This window comes from Octodon degus, unplaced genomic scaffold, assembly GCF_000260255.1.
Source record: "Octodon degus isolate 3935 unplaced genomic scaffold, OctDeg1.0 scaffold00026, whole genome shotgun sequence".
In the NCBI taxonomy this organism is placed as follows: Eukaryota; Metazoa; Chordata; class Mammalia; order Rodentia; family Octodontidae; genus Octodon; species Octodon degus.
Genome location: NW_004524602.1, coordinates 7516878 through 7531540, shown reverse-complemented (window position 1 = coordinate 7531540; position 14663 = coordinate 7516878). Strand labels below are relative to the sequence as shown.

Sequence of the window (14663 nt, the reverse complement as noted above, 5' to 3'; positions counted from 1 at the left end):
TCCAATTTCTAGTTTAGGCAGAAACGTATTTACCCAGACCCTTTTGTCCTTCGAAATCTCCCTATAAACACTTCAGACATTTCCAATTACACTATAAACTTGTGCTTTTCTATAACTTTTATCTCATAATGCATGTGAAATGTCAAGCCTCTCCTGTTTTGTTTTTTCCCTTCCTACATTCAGGCAGCCATGATAAGTGTGAAAAGGATCTCAGACCTCTGAGACCTCATATTCTGCTCAGGAGCTCCCTACCTTCATGAGACTGGCTTTGCCTGTGAGGAGTACCTGTGTGTCGGTGTGGAGCTGGGCTTCTCCCCATCACCTGGGGTAGGAGATGCTCACTGTCCAGTGCCGGCGTTGTAACTTGCAGTGCCTGCAGAGGAGGTGCCTGCTCCCCCTCTCCCCTTTTCCCTGCTACTTAGATCTCGTGCCCCGGGCTTGCCTTGCTCTAGTCTAGCATTGCAGTCGATGTGTATCAGACAAAGGTCACTTTCATTACTGATGGCGTTGGTCCCAAACCATCATTAACCGATCACATGTTTCCTTTAGAGTGAGAGGCTTTTTCACCTTCACAGTTAAAATTATTTTAACTTCTCTCAAACTATGTATTTTCTGGAAGACACTAAAGTCTAGTGTAACATGTTAGTCCCTCACTGTTGGCTGAGGAATGAAAGAAAGAGTGCCTGAGGGACAGACACTGTTCCACAGAGCTGAAGCCATATGTACTGAAGCCTTACTTATTTTTAGTTTCGTCTGCCCTGGCCCCATACGCGAATGCTTCTCCCCACCTAAGCCAGAGTCTATTAATTCCTAGTGGGCCATTGCCCAGTAGGCTTACAGCCATATTTACAGTTTGGACTCCTAAGTTAGCAGGACTAGGTTTCAGAAATGCATATAGTTAGCAGGACTAGGTTTCAGAAATGCATATAGATTCCTACCAATGTTGGAATAAGGTAATGGACTTGATACTAGGAAGGGCAAGGCTTTAATCTCACATCTAGTGTATTTGTTGAAGTCTTGACTCTTGACCTACTTTTGGTTTGCTTAGGGTACTCATGGAGTTGGGATGATAAAGGAATCGTTCTTCTTTTTAGAATATTCAAGGAGAGCAGAAAGCAGTCCAGGTAAAGTAAGTCTTGGAGCCATATATTTTTCTAAACCTAAACTAAATCTTACAAGAGAAGGGGAAAAAATCTCTTGTTTCCAGTTGAGATGACCAGATCATTCAGATAGGGATCTGGCTGTGAATTCTAGCAGTAATAAAAAGTGCTCTTATCTGAATGGATCTCTTAAATCTCCCTCTGACACTTGCAGTGATGGTTAGTATCTGTTTGATAGTTCAAGGCTTCTAAAACATTCGTCTTGTATGAGAGAGTAACCATTAATCTCGTGTTTCTACTGCTTCAGACGCTGGTTTCTGTATTTTATTGACTTCTTGGACTTCCCTTTTCTTTTGAAAAATAGTATTAGTGCATTTGCACCAGCTGCAAAGCATTTTTACAATAAATTGAAATGTAAAAATCCCCATTCCTAAGGAAGATGCTAATAGAGGCAAGTCTTGGTGGACATACGCAGCGGTGCTTTTCCTAAATGATGGAGGAGGCAAAGGCTAGACTAGCAGAGAGAGGGCTTGTGTTTGTGAAAAGCTGTGTGGTAGTTCAGGGCGATCTGCATAGAGGTTTGAGACCTTCCTCGGCCACTTAATCTCTTTAAGACTTTTTTTCCATGCGAAATACTATTTTTCTTTTACACATTAGGAAAAAGTATCGTGGTTGGGAAATGGATGGAAAAGCTTGATGCGTTAGGCATAGGATGTAAATTATCTATGAAAAAATTTATGAAATCTCTGAAAATTTTACTTCTACTCCTAGGCTTTAAAAATCCTTAACAGGTAAATTCTGTCACTTGTTGTATGTGGACTTTCCAATTCGGATTATCCATAAAGAATTATTTTTAAAACTCAATCTGGTTACAGCTTGCTGTGTAAGATGATTCTGTACTACTCTGCCTCTTCCTAGTGCGTATCCCGGTGAGTGCCAGCTAGGGTTCCTACAACGCTAGTGTGGAGATCGAGATGTCCATCAGTGTCATCTCAGTGGTTACAAATTGGGTGTGGTGGCACATGCCCGTAAGTACAGCATTCTGGGGAGGCAGGAGATCTTAAGTTCAACTTAGTGACCCTGTCTCAAAATAAATCAAGGGGAAGGAGTGTGACAGGATATAGCGCAGTACAAAACTCAGGTTCAGTTCCCAAGTGCTGCAAACGGGGAAAAGAAGAAAGAAGAAGAGGGGAAAGGAAGAAATCTCTGTATTTGAAATAGAGCTGGACCTATATCTATTATATACCACATAAAAGTATGGTCCTTTTTATAACTCGTGGTTACATTTTTCAGCTGGATGGTTGAGACCAAGTTAAAGCAAGACCTATATAACTAAAAACTTAACTTATGCTATCTGATAAGGTCAGTCAAATCCCCTCAGGGTTTACCTTGGAACCATGTTCAGCACCTTGTGAATCTTTTTTCATTGTCAGCCATCTGGATGAGTCATGGCCATTGCTTGACCAATTTGTGCGCTGTGAAAGCCTGAGAGAATTTTTTTTCTCTCTCGGTGACTCTCTTTAGGCACACTGTGCATTGTCAATCACTTTCTTCTGTGGCCCCATAATCTCCTTGGTTGGAAAATTTGTTTTTTGTGTTTGTTTTTGTGGTACTGGGGATTGAACTCAGGACCCTGTGCTTGCCAGGAAAGTGCTTATCCCACTGAGCTATCTTCCCAGCTGATTGTTTTGTGTGTGTGTGTGTGTAACCAGGAATTGAACTCAGGCCTCTGTGTTTGCCAGGCAAGCACTTATTCTACTGAGTTATCTCCCCGGCCTTTGATCAGAAAATTTGGGACACTACTTAGTTACAGGATGTCACAGCAGAGGTTCTCTTTTGTCCTGAGTCCTCACTGATATTAATATTCTGAGCTGTAAAAGGCTCAAGTCAACAACTTTGGATAATTGCCAGTTTTGCTGGTAACTCACTACTATTATGAACTATAGGACTATATTGGGTTATTTTGCTGCATTCAAATACCTATAATATTTGGACTGGTGTCAAGTATGAAAAAATACTTTAAAGACTTCTCCAAATACAGCTTCTCTAACAGCAGTGGAACACCCATCTGTGACAAAAAAAAAATATATATATATATGTATGTATATTCAAGATAGGATAGATATACAGCTATGTTCTCTTAGTTCAGTGAGAAGAAAGGTTTGTACTAATAGTGTTTAGACAAGATATGGTTACATCTTGTCCTCTGAATAACTACTATGAAGACAACAATATGCAATGTATTAATTATTGTAACTGTCCTACCAATCTGTTTTGAAACTGTTTCATTGCTGTTTTGTCTTTTGTTCTCATTAAAATGAATACAAAATTTTTTAAAAAATAAATTATGCAGGAATAAACATTAAAGCATGGATTTCAAGTTATATTTTTATTTTTGGAATAAATTCTAAGGCTATTCAGCAATTGGAAAAGAACTAAAGAATCTCTCCCTAGATTATGACACATTAGCTATTAGAAGTAACTTGTCCAACTGTATGTTTTCTAGGTGAGGAAATAGCTGCTGAAAGGGTAACCAGGCTCCCTTTCGGCAGCCCCAGTGCCAGGCACTGAGCCTCCTGATGCTCTTCAGTGCTCTGCACTGTGTCAGATTGCAGCAGTAAGCCATCCTGGCACTGCGTGGGGCCATTCCGAAGCACACGGCCTCCTCCCTAGACATTCTGATATAATGCATGCGGGGCTTCGACCTTGAGGTGTTTAAGCCCTTGTGGGTGAGCCCACGTGTAGCACAGTTTGGGAACCTTGCATATCTAGGAACTGTACTTAGGTAACTGGAACCAGAGTGAAACCAGTAGCGTGGACGTGCGTCCTTCTGATTCTGTAGTCACGCAGCTGGCTCAGGTGTTAGCAGGGTAGTAAGAAAAGTCTTTACATTGAGAAATAATCAGATTTTTGCCGCACAAAGGCTCTGTTAATAAAGCTGTCACTTGTTTGTATTTTGTAAATTAGATAGCCTGTGGCAAATTTCTCCTTAATCATGAAGTAGGAGAACAGCTCTTTGACACTGATCAGTCGAGGACAAAGTCTTCCGCCATCTGTGTTGTGGCTTGCTCTGCTGCTGTTGTAACTAGATAAAATTCTAATTACTGTTAAACAGATTGTTTATGAGGTTGTTTTTAATATTTTAGAGCAAGTGTATAAGTACAAAGAGACAGAGAAATAATTTCAGATTGAAAAATAAAAGGCTCTTCCTTTAAAAAGAAGTTAATCAGAATTTGACACACAGGGCTTTTTACTAGCGCATTTTCCTGCTTGGCCTTGGTGCAGCATGCTGTAAGGAATAGGAAGTTGGCAGTTTCATCCTAACCGCCCTGTGGCACTGTCATGTACTCTCTGGCATAGTGCTGACAAGCATTATAACAAGAAAATACTTATCCATCATTGGAAAGTGACACTTGGGTCTTTTCAACATCATCTTTCTTGCCTAGTGACAGATGTGGGCGTGTGAAATAGAAGAGTTAAGAGCAGGAGGTTACAATCAAATTGAAGAACATCAGAATCTTAGATCTTTTGTCGAAACAGTGTCAGGATTATGACAAGAAGCTGTGTATTGCCAGGTGAGGTGGCACATGCCTGTAATCCTAGCACTTGAGAGGCCGAGGCAGGAGGAATGTTGTAAATTCGAGGCCAGCCTGGGCTACAATGACACCACACCTAAAAATTAAAAATTAAAAAAAAAAGCTGTGTGTTTAGATTTCTAGAATAGAGATGGCACAGTATGTGCTCGTTCTCAGTTGCTGCCTGCTGCCGTCACAGATCGCTACAGACTAGTATTTGAGCAGCAGTTTCTAATCTTCCGGTTCTGTAGGTCAGCCAGGCAACACACGTCTCTGGAGGCTGTAGAGAGGATCATCTTCCTTGCTCGCAAAGTTTAGTTCCTTTCGTTTGCTGCTTTCCTGGCTGTGGAATGGGTCCTTCTTAGTACCTAGAGTCTCTGTCTCCTTGTCCTCATTCCTCTACCTTCAAAGCCAGGACAGCCTCTCTGGTCCTTGTGAAACCTCCAGTCCCCTCCTCTTTCATTTCATGTCCTCGTCTACTTTTCGTCTACTCGCTTAGGAAGACCTGTGCATTGAAATTGGACCCACTTGTTTAATCTCCTCCATCTCAAGGTCTTAACCTTAATTTCAAGTGAAAGCCCCTTTTGTGTTTAATCTAGGCTTTGGGGATAAGGGAACCAAGGGCCATTATTCTCCCTGTCAGAGAGAGGGGTGAGCCGCTGGACTGAAGGAAGCCAAGTGTCAGTATTGACACAGCTGTTGAAAGTCTTCATCTATTTAACAAATAATTTTGAGTGCTTGCTGAGTGCTAGGCGTCGTAGTAGGCGTGGGGGCAGGCGTGAGATTGCCTGAATAGGAAGGACCGCACGCTGTCCCTGCTGCTGAGTTCACAGCAGTGTACCTACGGCAACGAGCAGAGCAGACACAGTACTACTTTCGGAAAGCCAGTGTGTGCCGGTGCTGGTCGTTCCTCACCCAGATGCAGTGATGTTTTTCATGAGAGATGTTTAGCAGATAGTACGAACTTTGTTTTCCCTTTGCATACAGTTAGGGTTCGGACTTCCCTCTCTTCTCAGCTACTTTCTAGTCCCAGGACAGCAAGGAATTTCGACTGTAAGAATTCAGACTCAGGATAATTTGAGGCTGAATGAGACATCCACTGAGGATTTTTTCCCAAAGGCTTTAAGAAATATCATGTGCTGCATTTTGCTTCTTAGTAAAGACTCTGAGGTACTAAAGGCAGCTTGAGGAACAGGGTTATTTTATAAAATAGCCAACTTCTGCTTTTCCCCCGAGGATTCAGTGGCCAGGAAGTAAACTTCACAGAATAACTTTTCTGCAGGCAGACTTTTAAAATAATGGAAGAGATTTACTGTTTGTTGTTTAATACTCTTAGAATAGCAGTCTCCCTCACATACTACTCTATTGTGCTGAATATCAACCTACTTTTTGTGGAAAACTGCAGGATTCTTAGCAGCTGCTCCATGACTGCTCAAGATGGTTATTCTTCATTTTTCTCAGTAATAGCCGAGGTTACTATTTTGTATTATATAATTTCCCACAACACCATTAGGGAGCTTTAGTAATGGTGGATTGTAATCAGTGTAGATTTGTGAGATTTATAGGTCATCTTCCCAGGCATTCATTTCAACCTTGTCCATCACCAAACCTTTTCAGCATGCGAGTACACTTAGAGCACCAGTTTGGACTATCCAGTATTAATGTTGCACAGGTCCTTAGCACATACCAACTGAAGATCCCGTCTTAATCTTTGGCAGTTTCACACGTGGGCACATTCTGATCAGTCTAACTCCTGTGTGTCTAAACAGCTATGATATACTGTATACAAGACTTCTATTCTGAAGGAACTTCGCGAATAATGGATGAAGTTCTCTGATTTGCTTAAGTAGAAATGGCTATTGTTATCCTTAACATGACATGACTTGGGCAAAGGATGGTGGTCGTATGGTGCACAGCTAAGTTATTTGGAAGTATTGTAGGCAGTCAGACAGGCCTGGGCCCAGGGAAGGTCAGTCCTGAAGACAGCTGTGGCTGGAGGCTGCATTCAGTGCAGGCCAGGCTTCCGGACAAGAGGAGCTGCTCACCCAGCTACTTCGGCAAGGATGAACAGCAGTGATCAGTGTTCTAGAGAAGCGTACATCACTTTGTGGGGAGGGGCCAAACCTCCTTAACCCGCCGCTTCCAGGAAAGTCCTTATCTGCCCCCTGTGCTTTGTTACATGACTTTCTTTCCCATTTGATCCCCATTTAGTCAGTGTTACCTAAGCCACTCTATTTGTAATCTTACTGGTTCACCTCACACCTGCCTGTGAGTTCCCACTGGTGTTACCTAAGTAACTATACTTGTAATCTTACTAGTTGACTCTAGCTTTGTTCCACCTTGAACCTGCCCCACCTTGTGGCTTTGCTTGAGGGAGGGGGTTCCAGGCTCCCTTGTCCCTTTCAGACAGGAGCTTTCTTTTTCTCAATGAACTCCTCTCTCTCTCTCTCTCTCTCTCTCTCTCTCTCTCTCTCTCTCTCTCAGTACCAGGGTTTAAACTCAGGATCTAGTGTTTGCCAGGCACACACTCATTCCACTGAGCTGTCTCCCCAGGCCAACTCTTTCTACTCTTAACCTCAATTGTTCCTAGAATTCTTTGATTTTAGAGACCATGAACTTAACTTTTTGGACATCTAGCAGATTGGGAGTTTCTTTCCCCTGCATCAGTTGCTTTTATTTCATAGAAGTAAATGATTCAATGTTCTGCAACCTTTCAAATGTTAATAGGTAAGGTTGATTTCTGGGAACCTTTTTTCCAGTGTCTCAATGTAAGGAAGTGTAGCGTCTTCTCAGATTCAGTTCATGTGTAAAAATTCTTGCCAAATGAAACGTCTGAAGAAAATTGGAACTATGTCAAGTGATTGGAAAGCATATCAATATATCAGTGAATGGGGCTGGGGAGATGGCTCAGTGGAATAAGCGCTTCTCTGGTAAGCGCAAGGACCTGAGTTCAATCCCTGGTTCTGCAAAAAAAAAAAAAAAAAATCAGTGAATGTAATGACAACTCAGGTGACAGCAGTTCACCCACTGCTGTTCCTTGCTCTTCTTTGTTCTTCCCCTAGTTCTTTTGTTTTGTTTGTTGTGACAGAGGCTCCCTATGCAGTTTAGGCTCGCCTTGAGCTTGCTGTGGAGCCCAGGATGCCCTGGATCTCATGAGAATCCTCCTGAGTGCTGGGATTTCAAATGCTTGTCACAATGGCTGGTGTCTGCCTCCAGTTCTGACTGTACAGTGAAAAGGAAAAGAAAGTCATAGTCTGAGCTGAAAGCAGTCACTTGGTGGTCTCAGCTTACTGTTAGCTCTTTGGGATCTGCCTTCCATGTAAGCGCCCTACACACTTGGGAGCTGCTAGTTTGTCTCCTGCTCTCCCTCCTTTTAGGCTAAGCATGTTCATTTACCCGTAGTAAGCTCCATGACAGTGAAGAATTTTGTCTTGCTTAATTTGTTATAGTCCTGGGATACAGAGCATTGCCTAGCATATCATACCCAATAAATATTTGTTGGTTAAATAAAACACATATTTGAAAGCCTATTACATGTCAAGCATTATTACTACAGGCACTGAAGGCAAAAAGCCTATTCGTTGGAATCTGTGGAAGGAAGGGAGGAAGATAGAAGGAAAAGGAGAGGTTTTCCTGATACCTTTAGTAAGCGGGAAACCCCTCTGTGGTTATGAACGTTAATATATAGGAATTCCTTAAATACAATAACAGGGACAGATGACATCCACTGACTCACTGAGTACCGTTACAAGCTGTTGCATCTTTGGAAGTCACTTTGGATTATTGAAGCAGCCTTTGCCTGGTAAGTGGAGCCCGGGCCGTAGTGAGGCGCTTGTAGGGCGCTGGAGCGCACGGATGCGCAGCGGGTGTCGCAGTGGCCTGGGAGCCCTTGTGATCTGTACACAGACCATCCCACTTCAACGGAATATGGTGCCGCATGCTATTTCTTCCCCTTGAATGTGTTTCTGGGAAAATAAACCTAAATTCCCCAAGCTGGCCATTTCACTTCTAATTAAATGTAATATTAGGAGAACAGAAGGACTGAAAGCTAAACTTTTCTTACTGAGGCTTTTGGTCCTCCATCTGAAGTTAGTGCAGCTGCAGACGGGCTTGCTAAAAACATAAAATCTCTGGCTCTTTTAAATAAAATATGGCTGTGGAATTGTTACTAACCGTGCTAGCTCGTAAGCTAGTACTCAAAAAGTGAGTTTGACTTAAATAGAAATAGATGGCTGAAATGACTTTTAAAACTACATGAAAATGTATTTTTAAATATGCTTAAATTTTTTTTTAATGTATTCAGTACAAGGTCTATAGGGTCCCACTACACAGATTGAACTCTAGTGTTTCTTCTCGTGATCCTTCTCCCAAGCGCTGGGATTACGGGTACACTCGGCCATGCCCAGTCTCAATCACCCTGTCAGCACGCCCCAGGGGTGGGGCCGGCACAGCATGCCGGGGATCAACCCCAGCCGCTCCCGCGCTCTGCCTAAGCGGGTGCTTAAATGTATTTTAAAATACATAGCGGAATCAAATAGATTGAAAATCTGATTAAAGGTTGAGAATGAGGTATTATCTCTGCTTAGTTTTACTTAGTTATTGTAATGTATCGCCTTTGCAATTTCATGACCACGTGCATAGAATAATCACTCTCTGGAAGCCTATGTTACCACTAAACCTGCTGAAATAGAATAGTTTTTAAAACTCTTGCAAAGTAGGTTACTCCTGAATTTCTGGTTTCCATAGTGTTTCCCATCATCCTGCTTATTCAGGTAAAGCAACCGTCTTTTTTACCTAATAACAAAAATGGACTTTTTATTTTTTTTATTTTCAGGATGTTCTTTCTTTATGCAGTTGAGGTATAATTAATCACATTTTCCTTCCTTTTTGGTGTTCTCTGCTGACTGGAAATCAGCATTCATTAAAAAAAATCTTTTTAATGGAAGTTCTGTGATCGCACTAAGCAGATGTCAGGATCTGCGCCTCAGTTCGGTGGATTACGGGTGTTAGCAGATGAGTGAGGCGCCTTTGCAGGGGACGCCGCCCAGAGGGGCTGGTGTCTGGGTGTGGAGCCCACTGACGTCATGTGAGCTGAGGAACTCGGCAGCTCTGTCTGAAAGTAGGCAGAATGAGCAAGAGGAATTCTGCAGGTTGTAGAGCCTGAAGTAAATATCTTAGAGACTTGATGACTTAAAGGATTTTTAAATACCCCCAATTTTATTTTTTAGCGAACATGCAGTAAAACTAGAATTTCCTGTGTATAGCTGTGTGTGTAGCCCGTGTGTAGATTCTCTTCATTGTCATCATGTCTCTCTATTGAACAATTCTGTTGGCTCAAAAAGTCCTCTGTGGCGTCCACGTGCGGTCGCACCTTCCCTGGCAGCCACTCTGTCTTCTTACTCTGGTCCCCTCGGAAATGGTCGTTCAGTGGAGTTTGTAACACGGGGCACGTGCTTACCAGCACGCGGCCTTCAGAGGTGTGCGTCGTTCTGTGTGTCCAGATTTTATTCTGTTTTAGTGAGTAGCATTTATCTGTTCAGTAATGGAAGAATATTTAGCTGTTTCCAATTTTGGCCTATTCTGTACACAATTTTGTTGTATAAGTATTTATGAATAGACTTCTGTCTCTTGGATAAAAATATACAGGAGTGGACCAGCAAGATAGCTCAGTGGACTAAGCACTGGCCTGCACACGCACAGGGACCAGTGTTCGAGTCCCAGTCCCACATGCCATGCCAGCCCCACCCCAAGGGTGCGCTGAGCCAGCAACAGAGTCGGGGTGTGGTGATGCACACTGTAATCCCAGGGCTGGGGAGGCTGAAAGCAGGAGGATCCCCACAAGTCCAGGCTGCGTAGCACGACCCTGTACCAAGTACATAAATGGGGTGCTATTGCTGGGTCATGGGATATATGTCCGTCAAACCATTTTCTGAAATGGCCATACCCTCTGGTACCACTATCAGCAGTATAGGAGCATGCTAGATGTGCTGCGCACTTGGCAGCGCTTGGTTTGGTCTGTCTTTTTAGTGTTTGCCATACTAATCAATTTTTAGTGGTATCTGACAGCGCTTCTAACTATATTTTCCAAATAAGTAAACATTTTGTATGCTTTTTTGTCATACATGCATTATATCCTTTGTAGTGATGGGCCTGTTCAAGTCTTTGGCCCATTTAAAAAAATAATTTTAGTTTGAAGTGATTTTATTTTATTTGTTTATTTGTATTTTAGGAAAGGGGGCCTACAGGGTGTTCAGAGTCTCACTACTAGATTGGACTTGTAGTGATTCTCCTGTTGACAGCCTCCCAAGAGCTGGGATTCCAGGCGCGCGCCATCACGCGCAGTCTCCATTGCTTTCTCAGCGTGCCCTGGCGGCGGGCCGGCATGGCAGGCCCGGGGGTCGAATCCCCAGCCCCTGCGCCTGCTCGCAGGTGCTTGATGAAGTGATTTTATAAAGTGGTCACAAAGGCGCTTCAGAGAGTTCCAGGATACCCCTCGTACAGTTTCCCAGAGGGCTAGCATTTTACAAAACTGAAACCAAGGACATTTATTAAACTTGGGAAACTAACGTCACTGCCGCTCCGGATTCCCCAATAGTTCCCTTCTGTTCCAAGCCCAGCCCAGGATTCCAGGCTGCATTTGTCTCGTCACCTTACTGTGCCACTTTTCAGCCTTTCCTTGTTTTTCATCACCTTGATAGTTTTGAGTCCTAATCAGATATTTTGTAAAATGTCTCACTTTGCATTTGTGACATTTTCTTGTGGCTAGGCTGAGGACAGATGTTAGGGAATAAAGTCAAAAAGAAGCGCTCTTATCTCTTGGATAAGGTGTGTGTTTCCTGGTTCTCTGCTGCAAGCTGCATATTTTTGTCGTACTGCCCTCGGAAATGAGTTGCTGTTTGGTTCTGAACTTTGGAAATAAGTTGCTAAGTTCAGTTCACACTCAAAGGGATAGAAAGATTAAACTTCACGTTACGGAAGCGTATATGCTTGTGAGAGGAAATGTATAACACACATGTATAATTTTTTATGTTCTTTATAACCCATATAAGTAGTCCCCAGTTTGTGATGACACTAATGATTTTTCCACTTTATGGTGGTGTGAAAACAAGACTTATCCCCCCACTTTTAGCGTTTAACAAATAAAATGTGATTTACTACTTTTTAGCTTATGGATGTTGTTGTAGCGCAGTAATTCTTTGTCTAGTTTCAGGTCACAAAGCTTTTGTCCTCAGTTTTTGTAGGAGCTTTGTAGCTTTTTTTTTTAGTATTTAGGTTTAGAACCCATTTTGAGTTGATTTTTTTGTACAAAGTGAGAAGTTCAGATCAAGTTGGTTTGTTTCTTTCCTTCCCTCTCCTCCCCTCTCTTTTTTCTTTTTCTTTCTCTTCTTTTCTTTCTGCATACAGATCCTCATCACCTTTGTTGACGGTCGTGCCCTCACTGTGTTGCCTTTGCCCCTTGGTCCGGGCAGCTGGCCACATTGATGGGCTGTCTCTGGACTCTGTTGCTTTCTACTGATTTGTATGTTGGTACTCTCACAGGTACCAAGCACTGTCTTGGTAAGCAACCTAAAGCCTTAAAATTAGATAGCGTAATTCCTCCAATATTATTTTACTTTTTAAAATAGTGTTTTCTACTCTAGTTCTTTTGTCCTTCCTTATTAACTTCAGAGTAAGCTTGTCTTGGGATTTTTGGTAGCGTCGCATTGCATCTATAGACCAGTGTGGGGAGAAGGAATGTCCTTTACCCACGTTGAGTGTTCCAGTGTGTGAATACCGATCCTCATTTTCTGATTTTCTCTGATTTCATTCATCAAGTTTTGTCAGTTTGGGGGATTATTTATTTAAGTTAGCATATAGCTCCTCTATATGTTTTAGATTTCTCTTTAAGTATTTCAGTTTCACAGAGCTGTTTTCAATGATATGATTTAAAAATTTTTGCAGTTTCAAATTACCAGCATTTAGAAATGTGGTTGTTGTTGCCTTTGTTATCATTTACCTTATGAGACTTACTAGTTCCAAGAGAAATGTATGTGTGTATTCCTTGAAATTATATGTATAAATAATCATATTATTAACAAATAGCAGTCATTTTTTCCCCTTACTTTTTTTCTTTGTCTTTTTGAGACGGGATCTTACCATGCAACTCAGGCTGGCGTTACGCTCCCTCTGTAGCCCAGGATGGTCTTGAACTTGCACCGATCTTCTGCTTCAGCCTCCCAAGTCAAGTGCTGAGATTACAGGCGTGTTTCCATTCCAGTCCTGGTGTTGAGTATATGTCAGTCTGGTGTTGAGTATATGTGTTTCATTAGTAAAACCATCTAGACCTGCAGATGTCTTTCTTTTCTTTACTTTTTTTTAAAGTTTTGTTTTGTAACTGCAGTGTATTTTGTAGAGAGGTATGGGGTCTCTTGTGGCTTCAGGGGGCTAGTGCGTTTAGTCTGAGCTGTTGGATATATGTTCAGGGAGCTTTGTGGGATCTGGAATGAGATGTTCTCACTATACCAGTGCAGAGAATTTGTGTCTTCTTCCTTGTTGTCTTTGACAGCCTTGCAAGGAAGACCAGTATTGTTTATGTTGATGGTACTAGTTTTATTTTTTTTTAATTTCAGTTCTTTATTTCATTCCTCTTCTTGCTTTGTGTTTACTTTTCTTGTTTTTCTGGTTTCTTAAGGTGGAAGTATAGATAATTTTAGAATTTTTTCTCATGTAAATGATTTCTAATACTATGAATTAACCTTTGGATACAACTTTAGCTGCACTCAGTACTTAGTGGGTTGAATTTGCCAGCGCAAAATCGGTGGATACAGGAAGTGAAACGTTTGACATGCATGTATTATGATTTGCGCATCGAAAGCCCACCAGATGTGACACTCCTTCCCTATAAACACTTGTTAAAGAATGCAAGAAGTTAAGGAAAAGCTGATATATTTGCTGAGATATATAGCATTCTGTTGCTTTTCCTGCATTCCTGATATTTCAGGTTTTCCTTCTATTATTAAATTGTTTTTCAGGAGTTTTCCTTTAGCAGTTCTTTCAAAGTAATTTGAATGTCATTCATTTGTTTTCCTTCATCTGCAAGTGTCTTTATTTCATTTTTACCTCAACATTTTTGATATAGAAATCTGGGTCAATAGTTATTTTCTTTCAATGTTTAGAACATATTTTCACTTCTACTGGCTTTCATGGTTTCTGAAAGTAAATCTACAGTCCTATAAAAATTGTTTCCCTAAAAGTAATGCTAAATTTTTCTGGTTGCTTTTAGGATTTTTCCTATCTTTTAAGTATATATTTCAAATATATATAATTTTGATTTGTTTGGGCATGTATTTCTTTGTATGTATGCTGTTTGGGGTTTGCTGAGCTTCTTAGATTTGTAAATTTATATTTTTCTGTAAAAGTAGGAAATTTGTAAGAAAAATTTTAATTTGCACTAAACTAAATTTATACATATTCTTTTTCTTTGCTGATATTTCAGTATAATAAATACATTTATTTCTTCATTTTCCCCTTTTTCTAAGTCTTCCTTTTCATTTGTTTGAAGGGTATTTTTTTTTTTTTTGCTTTTATTTGTGGAAGCATTCTACATTACTTTAATATCATTGTGGGATATTTTCCAGAATCGGTTTTTCTTGTTTCTGGCATTTTCCCCGTGTAGGTCGAGATGTTCCTCGTACCTTGTATACCTAGCACTTTTGCATTCTGTCCTGGGTATTTGGCTCTGTGTTATGAGACTTCGGGCATCACTTAAATCCCACATAGACTGTTGTCCTGTTCATTTCAGTAGGCCGTCAGCCCAGCTGTAAGTTCCTGTGGGCTTTGGCTGCATCAGCTGTTTCCAGGCCTCTGCTGTGCTGCTGGCTCTGTCCTGGGCAGGCTCTGCCCTGGGCAGGCGCTGTCCTCACCAGCCCGTTGCATAGCTCAGCTCCGGTCTCACAGCTTGTGTGCACATTCTTGGGCCAAGTGGGCGGGAGGCAACTTGGAGGACAGC

General features: G+C 41.6%; 1 protein-coding gene across 2 annotated transcripts in view; it reads left to right on the top strand.

Annotated features, from left to right (window-relative positions):
- Nucleotides 1–14663, top strand: part of Glce (glucuronic acid epimerase) — an 84091-nt gene that overhangs the window by 24662 nt on the left and 44766 nt on the right. The window lies entirely within an intron of this gene.